Source organism: Bombina bombina, chromosome 4, assembly GCF_027579735.1.
Source record: "Bombina bombina isolate aBomBom1 chromosome 4, aBomBom1.pri, whole genome shotgun sequence".
NCBI classification, from domain to species: Eukaryota; Metazoa; Chordata; class Amphibia; order Anura; family Bombinatoridae; genus Bombina; species Bombina bombina.
Window position 1 is genome coordinate 40,494,179 of NC_069502.1, and position 13,518 is coordinate 40,507,696.

General features: G+C 43.8%; 1 protein-coding gene across 1 annotated transcript in view; it reads right to left on the reverse strand.

Moving 5' to 3' along the window:
- DTNB (dystrobrevin beta) overlaps positions 1-13,518 on the reverse strand; it is a 983,126-nt gene that overhangs the window by 791,343 nt on the left and 178,265 nt on the right. The gene's annotated exons all lie outside the window — the stretch shown is intronic.

Below are 13,518 nucleotides of genomic sequence, written 5' to 3' on the forward strand. Positions count from 1 at the left end.
ACATAGAACATAATAGATTTATATAATAGGGCTGCAACAACTAATTGGTAAGATTGATCATAAAAATAGTTGTCAAAGAATCTCATTATCAATTAGGTGGTCAGCGATTAGTTGGTTAATTGCACAGAACCGGCTGCTTCAATCCGATGAACTCCTGCACATGGTATTGTGCAAACATTTTTATTTATTATTTTTTTTCTATCCGATTAATCGGATGATTATTGTCCGATTAATCGGATAGAAAAAATATTAAAAAAAATAAATAAATGCACAATCTTAGTTGCAGTAGATTAAAGCAGCTGATGCTGTGCAACTGACCAACTAATCACTGACCACCTAATTGATAATGAGATTTGTTGACAACTATTCTTATGATCAAACTTACCGATAATTTGTTGCAGCCCTACGAATCCCTTACAAACAAATTTAAAATTAAAGTGTTGCCGGTATATTAGAGTGGGGACTCAAAACGAATTACCAAGAGATATGTATAAGTTTAACGGATTCCAGATCTGTGGAGGCTTGGAAAATCATATAGCATCTTGTAGAATGAAGTATAGAGAACTGAAGCCCCAAACAGCATTGGTAGGAATAAAGGTATGAGTAACCACAGGTGCTCACAGGAGGTTAATCTCATCAGCATCTATAGAAGTTAAGATCGAGGAGTATGCCTGCCTGCATGGTTGTGGTGAGAGTCTTGTGCTCCTTGGCAAGAGCTATAAGTGAAGAAGCCATAAAGATCCCTCTGGTGTCTGTAAGGGTGGTGAAAGTGAAATGGCAGCAATGTCCTCCCCAAGGGCAATGGCTCATGAACCTCCTCTCTGTACTAGCCCAAGGAGAAGAAAAACAGTTTAGGTGATGATCCACTCTGGAACATGTGGTAAAGGAATGTTAGCCTCTAGGGCATTTAGTCCCTGTCACACTATAGGGATCTCATGGTGAATTATAGCCATTTAGTCCCTGTCACACTATAGGGATCTCATGGTGAATTATAGCCACCAGGTCAGTCTTAAGTTGTTGCCTGAAGATATTTAGTAAGCCTTTAAGTTCTCCAATAGAGCATATGGAAGTCCCCTCCATATCCTCAGTATTTAAGTATATACAGACAGACAAATCGGGTATTGAGCTCCAAAATCAAGGCGGCCACCAGAGAGTTCAATGATCAAATCTAGGGCACCAGAGGCAAAGGCACAGTAATCTTTATAATTTCTAAATCTGTATACTTCTTCAGCAGTATCTAATTAGTATGGATGCTGTACCAGTCCATTTATAGTTGGCAGATTATCAACCGTGCTTCAGGAGCTCCCAGAATTGAGACTGTCGTGGCTGCCACTTGGACACGTCCCCAGAGGATGCAATTTTCCATTGTACTTCTATTATCTAATTTGATTTGTTCTCTTGTTGTCCCTTGTTGAAAAGCATAGCTCGGATAGTTCAGGAGCAGCTGTGCACTACTGGGAGAAAGCTGCTGATTGGGTGGTCCAATGACAAGAAGCATATTATGTGCAGCCACCAATGTGTTCAGCTAGCTCCCAGAGGTGGATTGCTACACCTTAAAACATAGGATACAATGAGAAGGGGGCGGAGCCAGCAACGCTTGAGAGTGGCCGCACATTTTTAGAGCTCCAGCTATTACCGCTTTAAAATTGATTTAAGACGCTTCTTAAAGCAAACTATACCCTCTAAGTATAGTGGGACGCGTGACCGACTTCTGCTTAACACTTGACGAAGGTCATAATACGGCACTGATGCAGCTATTTCAAGTTAAAACCGGAGGCCTTTTCTGACAATGAGCGGGCGGTGGCCATTTCCCTACCTGCATGGTGGGGAAATTACTCTATACAGATCAGCCTACACTTTCCTGCGTGAGCTGAGACTTTCCTTGCTATTACCTTAACCTTCTACATCTATGATGGGGGACACTTATTGGATCTTAGCTGAACTAAAACTCCTAGAGTCTTATAAGCCTACCTTTGCCACAGTTCTGGACAGGGCCCTGGATCCTGCGGATATTGGCGGATTACAGGAAAAAGCTTACCTAAGCCCAGCCGACAACAGTAACAAGAATGGTGATGCTTTGGGGCCCCAGCATCTACTGCATACTTCAGAAACTTCAATGAAGTCAGGTGGGTATGTGATATCTCAAAGGATTGAACAGCCGCTTAGAAAATTTACATTCAAAAAGGTTAGGAGGTGTGGGTCCTCAAATATCTCCAGAGTCCTTAGATATTACTGCCGTTGGGGGCTGGCTGCCCGATCAGTGCAGGTCCTGGGAAGCTGGAATTGAAAATTTGGCTCCAGAATTCAGTGCTTCCTCGCACGGCTCCCTCCTTACTCACCTGCCATTGTCAATGAGAATCCAAACATCTAGGGCTCCTACATGTGGGCCGATCTCGGTCAGTGCTTATGCTTTGAATCTAAGATGCCAAGACAAGAAGGCTACGTATTACTTTTCTCCTGACCAAACATCTAGATTTTACTTGAGACTCAGCTCGGAGTCAGTCCATGAGCCTGGGGACAGACTTTCCTTATTCTGGCCATCCGGTGTGGGATAAATACTCTGAGGTGTGCAGTTACCGGAGGCTCACCTAATCAGATAGTGTAGCTATGAAGGTGAACATGTATTAAACTACCGTGGGACTGCACTCTTTTATTCACTTCTTGAAGAGAATGCTTGTTTTATAGTTAAGAGACTGCCAATGTGTATATACTACTTGTTAAGTGGCAAGCTTATGGTTTTGTGTGGTACACAGTTTATATGTTCAGACGGTTCATGTAATGTTGTATTGTTATCACTTAAGGTCGCTTGAAATACATCCTATTTGTCATACTTCTTATAGAGCCAACAAACATCATGATCCACTCAATTATTTATTAAATGTACCCCATCACGTTTTATATCTATGTTTCAGAATTGCTGGTTGGTTCTGGGCGCTTCTTGCTATGACAATGTACTCTCATGTACACTACATTATGGAATATAGATTTAAAATTATATCTTATTGTGGAAGATGTCACTACTATTCTTTACCACTAGAGGGGAGTAAAGGTTTAATTACACTCTATACATAGCATATTTTTGTGCACGTTTGACTTAGGTTATGGCCACCTACAATCATGCTTATTACTTTTACGTTGCACACCCCCTAGAAATGGTAAATCTAGCAATGTATTGCAAACAGCCCAATAGCCCCCTTTTTATAAAAGGATCCAACAAAAATCTCTTAGATAGCGAAGCAGTTGGGCTCTCTTCTCCCCTATAAGCTTATTCATAGCCTTATTTGCACTTTCTATATTGCCAGTGCCCTGTTATATGAGTTGCATGAAAGTTGTACAGCTCTGTCCAGTTAATCTTTATTGCAACAATCTCAGGGTGCATATTCCAGCCTCCCCTTTTTGTTATCCTATAGCAAGTAATAATGCAGATATAGGCTGGTCCATATACATTAGCCCTACGCATATAGTTCACTGAATATTATACTTTTCTTTTCATGTTTGAGGTTTACCTCATCTACCTATAGTTAATTAGCTATCCATTTCCGCCATATGAATATATTAGGGCTGTTACAGAGTAGCATAAATACACCTAATCTGTTTGGATCACGACTGCCCTTCCTTCCCACCTATGTCAGTTACTCTGGCGACTGGCGAGCTTTCTGGAGGCTACTTGGAGCTCCTCTTCCATCCATTATAGCTTTAAATATGCCATAGAATGTTTTGAGGTCTGTTCCTTTTAGTTTGCATGTAACATGAATGTATCAATTAAGTGCCAATATGTTCATTATATTACGAATTTCCCCCTACTGTTGCAATCTTGGGGTAATATCAGTCACTCGCTAGTTAGTTTAGCATTTTACATATACTTTTATTTAATACACACTAGTTCGTAATCAAGCCCCTCTAGATATTAAACCTGCTACTATGAGTACTGTTCCTTGGTTCAGTCCTATGGGTACTTCAAAATAGTGTGGATGGGGTTGCTCTACAGAAGCTAACTTAGCGGGTTCAATTAATTTCCATTTTAAAAGCCTCCTAAGTTATATATTTTACTCATCATATTCATCTTACCACCCCCCCCCCTAAAAAACCTCCTAATTTAGAAGGGCTAACTTTGCAGCTTATCTTTTCTATGCCACAACCTAACTACTGTTTTTACTAATAATCCTTGCAGTACAATATGATGTTGACCTTGTTTTCCATACCTAGCGTAGCAGGATTGCTCAGGTATCCAGCGCAATATACCTACATATCTTACCATATTATTTACACAGCAGAATGATATTTTCACTCTTTCCACTCAAATTGCTAATTTTAGTTCATGTAAAAAAGAAAAAGAGGGTTCCAGTCTTTTCTATAAGATTATTCATATTGGGAATTTTATCTTTCTATCTATATAGAAGCTGTTAAATTGAAATGTACCATTTATGTTTGTTTTAATGATATGATATTTCATATAAGTTGTATTGTTTTCGCACAACCTCAATAAAAAATTAAAATACAAAAAAAAGGATACAAAGAGAAGGAAGCAAATTTGTAAATCTGAAAGTTGTTTAACCACTTAAACGTGATCGCTTCCAGACGCTTTCAGGGTATTACAGCGATGCCTCAATATTGAGGCATCGTGCAATACCCTTTTTAAGCATATCTATGCAAAGTGGACCACTTTGTGGCCCTCTCCGCATCGGCCAGTGTAGGTGCCGATCGGTTATGGGTGGGAGTCATACGAGGGTGGCGGAAGGCCGGCCCATCACTGCAGAACTTCTAGTTCCTTGTCCAGGGTGGTTTGCTGCAGATGTCAGTAGCGTGCGCGTGTGCACTACACAACTTTAAATACAGCAGGGAGATGGAAGGGCATAATACAAGTGTGGTGCGCAGCAGTATTTAGCAGCCTTCTAATTACCACAAAGCAATGCCAAAGCCATAAATGTCTGCTATTTCTGAACAAAGGGGATCCCAGAGAAGCATTTACAACCATTTATGCCATAATTGCACAAGATGTTTGTAAATAATTTCAGTTAGAAACTTAAAGTTTGTGAAAAAGTTTGTGAAAAAGTGGACGATTTTCTTTATTTGATCACATTTGGTGCTGAAATGGTGGCATAAAATATACCAAAATGGGCCTAGATCAATACTTTGGGTTGTCCACTTAAATATAGATAGATAGATAGATAGATAGATAGATAGATAGATAGATAGATAGATAGATAGATATGTGAATGGTTATTCAGGGATTCCTGACAGATAGTGTTAAAATGTAACTATCGCTAATTTTGAGAAGAAATAAAATGGTTTAGAAATAGCAAAGTGCTACTTGTACTTATTGCCCTATAACTTGCAAAAAAGTAAAGAACATTCAAACATTGGCTATTTCTAAAACCAGGACAAAATTTAGAAACTATTTAGCATGGGTGTTTTTTGGTGGTTGTAGATTTGCAACAGATTTTGGGGGTCAAAGTTAGAAAAAAAATGTCATCATATTTTATCATTTTTGATATAGTAAATTATAAGATAAGATGAAAATAATGGTATCTTTAGAAAGTTCATTTAATGGTCGACAAAAACGGTATATAATATGTGTGGGTACAGTAAATGAGTAAGAGGAAAATTACAGCAAAACACAAACACCGCAGAAATGTAAAAATAGCACTGGTCCTTAATGGTAAGAAAATTGAAAAATGGTCTGGTCACTAAGGGGTTAAAATTGCACGCTCTATTTGAATCCTAAAAGAAAATTGTTAGGATTATGTACCTATAAGGTCTATTTCTTAACTTTTATGTTTATTCTATAGCATTGTTTCTTTAATGGAAAAGCATTATTTTTCTGCAAACACAAATTCACAGTTTTGGATTATAATTAGGGCTGCATAATTAATCGCATATGCAATTTAAAACAGCGATTAATTGCCGCAACTTAAAAACCGCGAGAGTATAAAATTTTAGCCCCACCCCTTACGACGTACAGGAGGGCTGGCTGTAACTATTCATTGGGCGCAGGCTTCTATAGGGAAAGGAGGGGGTGGAGGGAGTAGATGGAGGAATTTGCCAGTTTGCCTCCGCTCTGATGGCAGCAGTTACAGCTGCCTACACAGGTAAAATAAAGCCTGTTTAAAGTATTTGACGCAAACAGTTCAGAAAGTGCACCACGGAAAATAGCTCAGACAGTGAAGTACAAGTGCACTTTTACGCTACTGTCTGATCTATTGTCCATGTGCACCTTATGAAATGTTTTTAAACTCTTCAACAAGACTTTCTTTTAAAGAAGAGGCTTCGTTTTTGAAAGATATATTTTTTTCTGATGTATGGGAAGCTCATATGTTAATCATACCACAGTGTGGCAAAACTCGCCACTTATGAACTATGCAGAATTGTTATTTAGGCTAATGGTTAAAATGTATGTTAAACTGTATGTTACGGTTTAAACTCCCTGCAGTTTCAGTTGGGAAACCCCTTGTAGGGGAGACTGTTTTTAAAAAGTGTTTGTTTTTTTTGTTCTGTTGAAGAAATAGTTGTTGTTGACTCCCAAGCTATGTGTCGTCTAGTTCTTGGTGGAAAGGGGTTATTATTATTATTATAATTACCAAGAGTAGTTACTTGCTTGTCTCTGCTTACCAAAAAGATATTACAGATCCTACTGCCTCTCTGCTACAATTACCAAGAGTAGTTACTTGCTTGTCTCTGCCTACCCAAAATATATTACAGATCCTACTGCCTCTCTGCTACAATTGGTGGCAAGCGACGGGATTCAAACCGCACAGCAAGTCGTAGGACATGCGATGTTTATGAACAGACTGTGAATGGGGACAGATTATACCAGACTAAAGAGAACTGCATTGAAGGAATTACTGGAGGCGAGAGGAATTATTGCCAGCAATAAAACCAAAGCAAGGCTGATTGCAGAGCTCATGGAGGGAGACTGGGTAGCAGGTACAGCCGTACCCATGGCGAACAACAAAACTGAATTCCAAAAAGAGATGCGGACACGGTTGGCTTTTTTTCCGCTACCCCATTCGGAGGAGCTCCTGACACGGACATCAGCAGACGTACATGAGTACTTGATGGTGACCCGACAAACCACCCCGAGACCCGGAGAGGGGCTACCAGTACACTCCAGTGCTGGTACAGGGAAAGCTAAGATTCCCTACCACGCATTCAAGGATCATACCGACACGGAGGATATCGATGGGTACCTACAGGACTTTGAGCGATTATTCCAACTGCATGATATTAGTACCGCTGACCATGTTCCCCTACTGGCTGGCAAGTTATCCGGGCGGGCTGCTGAAGCCTACCGCACAATACCAGATAAGGACAGCAGGGACTACCAGAAGGTAAAACAGGCCATCCTGACTAGGTATGCTATTACCCCGGAGGCATACCGACAGCGGTTCTGAGACCTGAAGAAGCTGGAGAAAGATACCCACACTGAGTGGGCGCATCGGCTAACCAGGGCCGCTAAAGGCTGGTTGCAGGCAGCCCAAGTCACAAAGTTGGAAGACATTTTTACAACTCCTGTTGATGGAGCAATTCTTCCAAAGGGTGTCCACTGAATTGCAAAACTGGCTGAGAGATCAAAAACCGTGCACGGTACATACCGCAGCGACCTTGGCCGACGAATACCAAGACGCTCGGAGAGCTCAACGAACACAGCAACGCTCCAGTATTAGGGTTACCCCAACCCCCACTGCAGCTCCCACACCTCTGCTACCCCATCCTGGAGGGGGAATCTACCCACCCCCTCCCCGATACCAGACTCAATCAGCTATCCGTTGCCATCTTTGTAACCAACAAGGGCACATTCAGAGAGACTGTCCCAGGAACAAGAACCGATCCACCTGGAACAACCAGAACAACTTGTCAAACAACCGGGCAGCTGTACACTGCTACCAGAACGAGCCCCGACTACAGACCCAACCTGCAGTCTTCCATGAGGAACCCTTGGGCATCTTACACGAGGTAAACCCAGTACAGGCCACTTCGGACAACCTACAAAGCCACTGCCAGGTGGTCTATATAGAGGGCCGACGTGTCCAAGGGCTGCGTGACTCTGGGGCCACAATAACCTTGCTCCGGCAACATTTAGTTTCCACCAATCAACTCACCGGAGACTGTGTAGCTGTCCGGGTGGCCGGGGGAGCCATTTACAAGATTCCCACGGCCAAAGTACACTTGGATTGGGGAGCAGGGTTGGGGAACATAGAAGTGGGCCTTATGCAAAATTTGCCCGCAGACATTATTTTGGGCAACGACTTAGGGGAGCCGACTTCAGCGTTTGCACCCCGAACCTCCCCACAAGCAGCAATGCCCGTGGTTACCCAACAACAGGCCTTCACCAACGCACTGGCTGATCACTCTGAGGCTCAGGTAAGCAATCCCCCCCCCTAATGTCTCTTGGGCCCCTCCACTAGAGTTTGGTAGCGAAGTGGCCACTGACCCCTCGTTGCAAGTATATATGGATAAGGTAGACCAGAATCAGGCGGGGTTGGAAGGAGAGAGGTACGGTTGGGACAAGGGGTTACTGTACAGGTATGCAGAGAAGATAGTGGCTGGATCTATTTCCCTGTCCGTTCAGCAGTTAATAGTACCTCAGAGGTATAGACGAGAACTGCTACGGGTTGCCCACGATATTCTGCTGTCAGGCCACCTAGGAGTTAGTCAGACGAAGCACCGCCTAACTCAGAATTTCTTTTGGCCAGGGATCACCAAAGATATTAGGCAGTATTGCCAGACGTGTGACACCTGCCAACAAGTAGGGAAAAGAGGAGACCGATTTAAGGCGAAGCTACAATCCCTCCCCATAATAGAGGAGCCTTTTAGTCGAGTGGCGGTGGACCTCATTGGCCCCCTAGCCAAGCCTAGCCCCTCGGGGAAGAGGTATATACTCACGGTCGTGGATTATGCCACCCGATATCCCGAGGCAGTGGCTCTGGCTAATATTCATGCCAAGACCATGGCGGATGCCCTCATCAGAATCTTCTCCCGCATGGGATTTCCCCGGGAGATTATTTCGGACCGGGGCACCCAGTTTACGGCCGAGATTACCCACCAGTTGTGGAGAGCATGTGGGGTGAAACCAATTGTAAATTCCACTTATCACCCCCAGTCTAATGGGCTCTGTGAACGGTTTAATGGAACACTAAAACAGATGCTCCGCACGTTCATGGATACCCAGAAGAACTGGGAGCGGTTTCTACCCCATTTGCTTTTCGCCTACCGGGAGGTACCTCAGGAGTCCACGGGGTTCTCTCCCTTTGAATTATTATTTGGAAGGAGGGTACGGGGTCCCCTAGACTTAATCGGAGAGCATTGGGAGGGGGAAGTCACTAGGGACGGTACTCCTATCGTACCATACGTGCTGGAGTTTAGGAAGAGCCTGGAGGCCCTGACTCGGACCGTCCGCTCCAACCTTCAGGCGGCTCAAACCCGTCAGCGCCGCTGGTATGATAGGGGTGCCAGGGACCACAGTTTTCAGACTGGGCAGAAGGTGCTAATCTTAAAACCGGTCAAAAATGATAAACTGCAGGCCTCCTGGCAGGGCCCATACGAGATAGTGGAACAAATCTGTGACACCACCTATGTGATCGGCCCATGTACTGGAGCAGGCGGTAGACGCATGCTCCATGTAAATATGTTGAAGCCGTACCATGAACGCGCAGAGGAAGTGAATGCTATTTGCGCCCCTGCCGCGGACGACACAGACAGTTTACCTCTTCCCGACCTCCCAGGAATGAAGAACCGGAACGAAGGTCTGGTAGAGGTACAATTGGGTGAGCGGTTAAGTCCTCGGGAACGAGCTCAAATATCAGAGCTACTGCAGGAAAAGAGAGAAACGTTCTCCAACAAGCCTGGATATACTTGACTGGCCACCCATAGGGTAGAAACCCCAGGTCACCTCCCCATGCGTCAAACTCCTTACCGCATACCAGAATCGGTGAGAGAACATATGCGGAAGGAGATTGACAAGATGCTACAGTTAGGAGTGATTGAGCACTCGGACAGCCCCTGGGCCTCGCCGGTAGTTCTAGTGCCAAAGCGGGACGGCACGATCCGCTTCTGCGTAGACTACCGGAAACTTAATGCTAAAACCGTCTCTGACGCCTACCCTATGCCCCGGATAGATGAGCTCCTAGATAAAATGGCTCGAGGCCAGTACCTCACCACCATAGATCTGTGTAAGGGGTACTGGCAGATCCCACTAGCCGAGGATGCCATCCCCAAATCAGCGTTCGTCACCCCGTTTGGCCTGTACCAATTCAAGGTCATGCAATTCGGGATGAAGAACGCTCCGGCAACTTTCCAGCGAATGGTAGATTGGCTACTGGATGAGTCCCACGAGTACGCATGCGCCTATTTAGACGACATAGCTATATTTAGCAGCTCCTGGGACGAGCATTTGAACCATATAGGGGCGATTCTAGATCGCATTAGGGAGGCAGGATTAACCCTTAAGCCTAGCAAATGTCATATAGGGATGGCGGAGGTCCAGTACCTAGGGCACCGAGTAGGTAGCGGGCAGCAGAAGCCCGAACCGGCCAAGGTAGAGGCCATAGCCAAGTGGCCCACTCCCCGTACCAAGACCCAAGTGCTAGCCTTTCTAGGTACCGCAGGCTATTATAGGAAGTTTGTACCTAATTATAGTACCCTAGCCAAACCCCTCACCGACCTCACCCGTAAAAACCTTCCTAAGATTGTTACCTGGAGCCCAGAGTGTGAACAAGCATTCCAAGAACTGAAAAACACTCTCGTAAATGCCCCTATCCTTGCTGCCCCGGATCCAACTAAACGCTTTCTCGTCCATACAGACGCTTCTATGTTTGGATTGGGAGCCGTGCTGAGCCAAGTTGGGGCTGATGGCAGCGAGCATCCTGTGGCCTACCTAAGCAGGAAACTGTTACCCCGAGAAGTTAGCTACGCCGCCATCGAAAAGGAATGCCTGGCCGTGGTGTGGGCCCTCAAGAAACTTCAGCCATATCTATATGGACAACAATTTTCTTTGCTCACAGATCACAACCCGTTGGTGTGGCTGAACAGGGTATCCGGAGACAATGCCCGGCTGTTGCGCTGGAGTTTGGCGCTCCAGCCGTTTGACTTAACAATCCATTACCGACCTGGGAAGCAAAACGGCAACGCCGACGGGTTGTCCAGACAAACTGAACTTGAACCTTGATCTGTGAACACTCCTCCGGACCTCCCCAAGCCAATCCGTTGGGATCAGACTGGGTATGCCGGCTTGGTTCTGGGGGAGCATTGTGGCAAAACTCGCCACTTATGAACTATGCAGGAATTGTTATTTAGGCTAATGGTTAAAATGTATGTTAAACTGTATGTTACTGTTTAAACTCCCTGCAGTTTCAGTTGGGAAACCCCTTGTAGGGGAGACTGTTTTTAAAAAGTGTTTGTTTTTTTTGTTCTGTTGAAGAAATAGTTGTTGTTGACTCCCAAGCTATGTGTCGTCTAGTTCTTGGTGGAAAGGGGTTATTATTACAATTACCAAGAGTAGTTACTTGCTTGTCTCTGCTTACCCAAAAGATATTACAGATCCTACTGCCTCTCTGCTACACACAGTTAGACTGACGGCCCAAGATATCATGACAATGTTGTGTCAGAAGACCTAATAACTGGCTAGTGGCTACTATGTAACCACAGCACAGGCAGCTCATTTTATTTCAACTATTTTGTGGTTTGTATTTTTATGCTCCAAGAGTGTATTGGACATTAAGAAACCTGTACATTAAGATTGTGTAGTGTTAAATACATTTTTTTATTGATTATAGTCATTTATATGAAAATCGTGATTTTCATTTTTGCCCATATCGCCCTGCCCTAATTATAATGTATCAAATAGAAAACTATTTTTAGATATATATTTTATCAAAAAGAATTTCACTTAAAAAAATAAATAAATCCTATTTAAATCGATAAACATCAGATTTAAATTAAAGAGCACATTTGACAAGTGTGGCTGTGAGTGGCCACTTATAATATGCGTAATTGGAATCATGAGCATTATTAAGGGATAACTTCCCGAAACGTCGCTGAAACTCTTTTTTGTACCTCCATGGGAGAAGTTTAATAAATTTTCATGAAATGGAAGGTGCTGTGGAGTCATTTGCTTGCCGTTTATACAGAGGTTGACAGTCCCTCTTTCCACGTGCACCTGCTTTTGTACCTGGGTGCTGTACACTTTTTTTGTTTGTTATCATAGGTAGTGTATAATGAAAACAAAAAAAACTTTAAATTTACTTATATTATCAAATTTACTTTGTTGAAAAAAGCCAGTAGGGAGGCTCAGGAGCTGCACATGTCTGGCACACTATACTACAGCAGTTTTGCAAGAGCACTACATGGCAGCAGTGTTCACAGTGCTCCAGACACGTGCACACTACCTACTTAGGTATCCGTTTCAACAAGGAATGCCATGATATGAAAGCAAATTTGATAACAGAAGTTATTTGGAAACGAATGATGGCTGCATTCTGTCTGGTGCTTTCTATGCTCTGGGTGAATGACGGTTGCATTCTGTCTGGTGCTTTCTACAGGGAGTGCAGAATTATTAGGCAAATGAGTATTTTGACCACATCATCCTCTTTATGCATGTTGTCTTACTCCAAGCTGTATAGGCTCGAAAGCCTACTACCAATTAAGCATATTAGGTGATGTGCATGTCTGTAATGAGAAGGGGTGTGGTCTAATGACATCAACACCCTATATCAGGTGTGCATAATTATTAGGCAACTTCCTTTCCTTTGGCAAAATAGGTCAAAAGAAGGACTTGACAGGCTCAGAAAAGTCAAAAATAGTGAGATATCTTGCAGAGGGATGCAGCACTCTTAAAATTGCAAAGCTTCTGAAGCGTGATCATCGAACAATCAAGCGTTTCATTCAAAATAGTCAACAGGGTCGCAAGAAGCGTGTGGAAAAACCAAGGCGCAAAATAACTGCCCATGAACTGAGAAAAGTCAAGCGTGCAGCTGCCAAGATGCCACTTGCCACCAGTTTGGCCATATTTCAGAGCTGCAACATCACTGGATTGCCCAAAAGCACAAGGTGTGCAATACTCAGAGACATGGCCAAGGTAAGAAAGGCTGAAAGACGACCACCACTGAACAAGACACACAAGCTGAAACGTCAAGACTGGGCCAAGAAATATCTCAAGACTGATTTTTCTAAGGTTTTATGGACTGATGAAATGAGAGTGAGTCTTGATGGGCCAGATGGATGGGCCCGTGGCTGGATTGGTAAAGGGCAGAGAGCTCCAGTCCGACTGAGACGCCAGCAAGGTGGAGGTGGAGTACTGGTTTGGGCTGGTATCATCAAAGATGAGCTTGTGGGGCCTTTTTGGGTTGAGGATGGAGTCAAGCTCAACTCCCAGTCCTACTGCCAGTTTCTGGAAGACACCTTCTTCAAGCAGTGGTACAGGAAGAAGTCTGCATCCTTCAAGAAAAACATGATTTTCATGCAGGACAATGCTCCATCACACGCGTCCAAGTACTCCACAGCGTGGCTGGCAAGAAAGGGTAT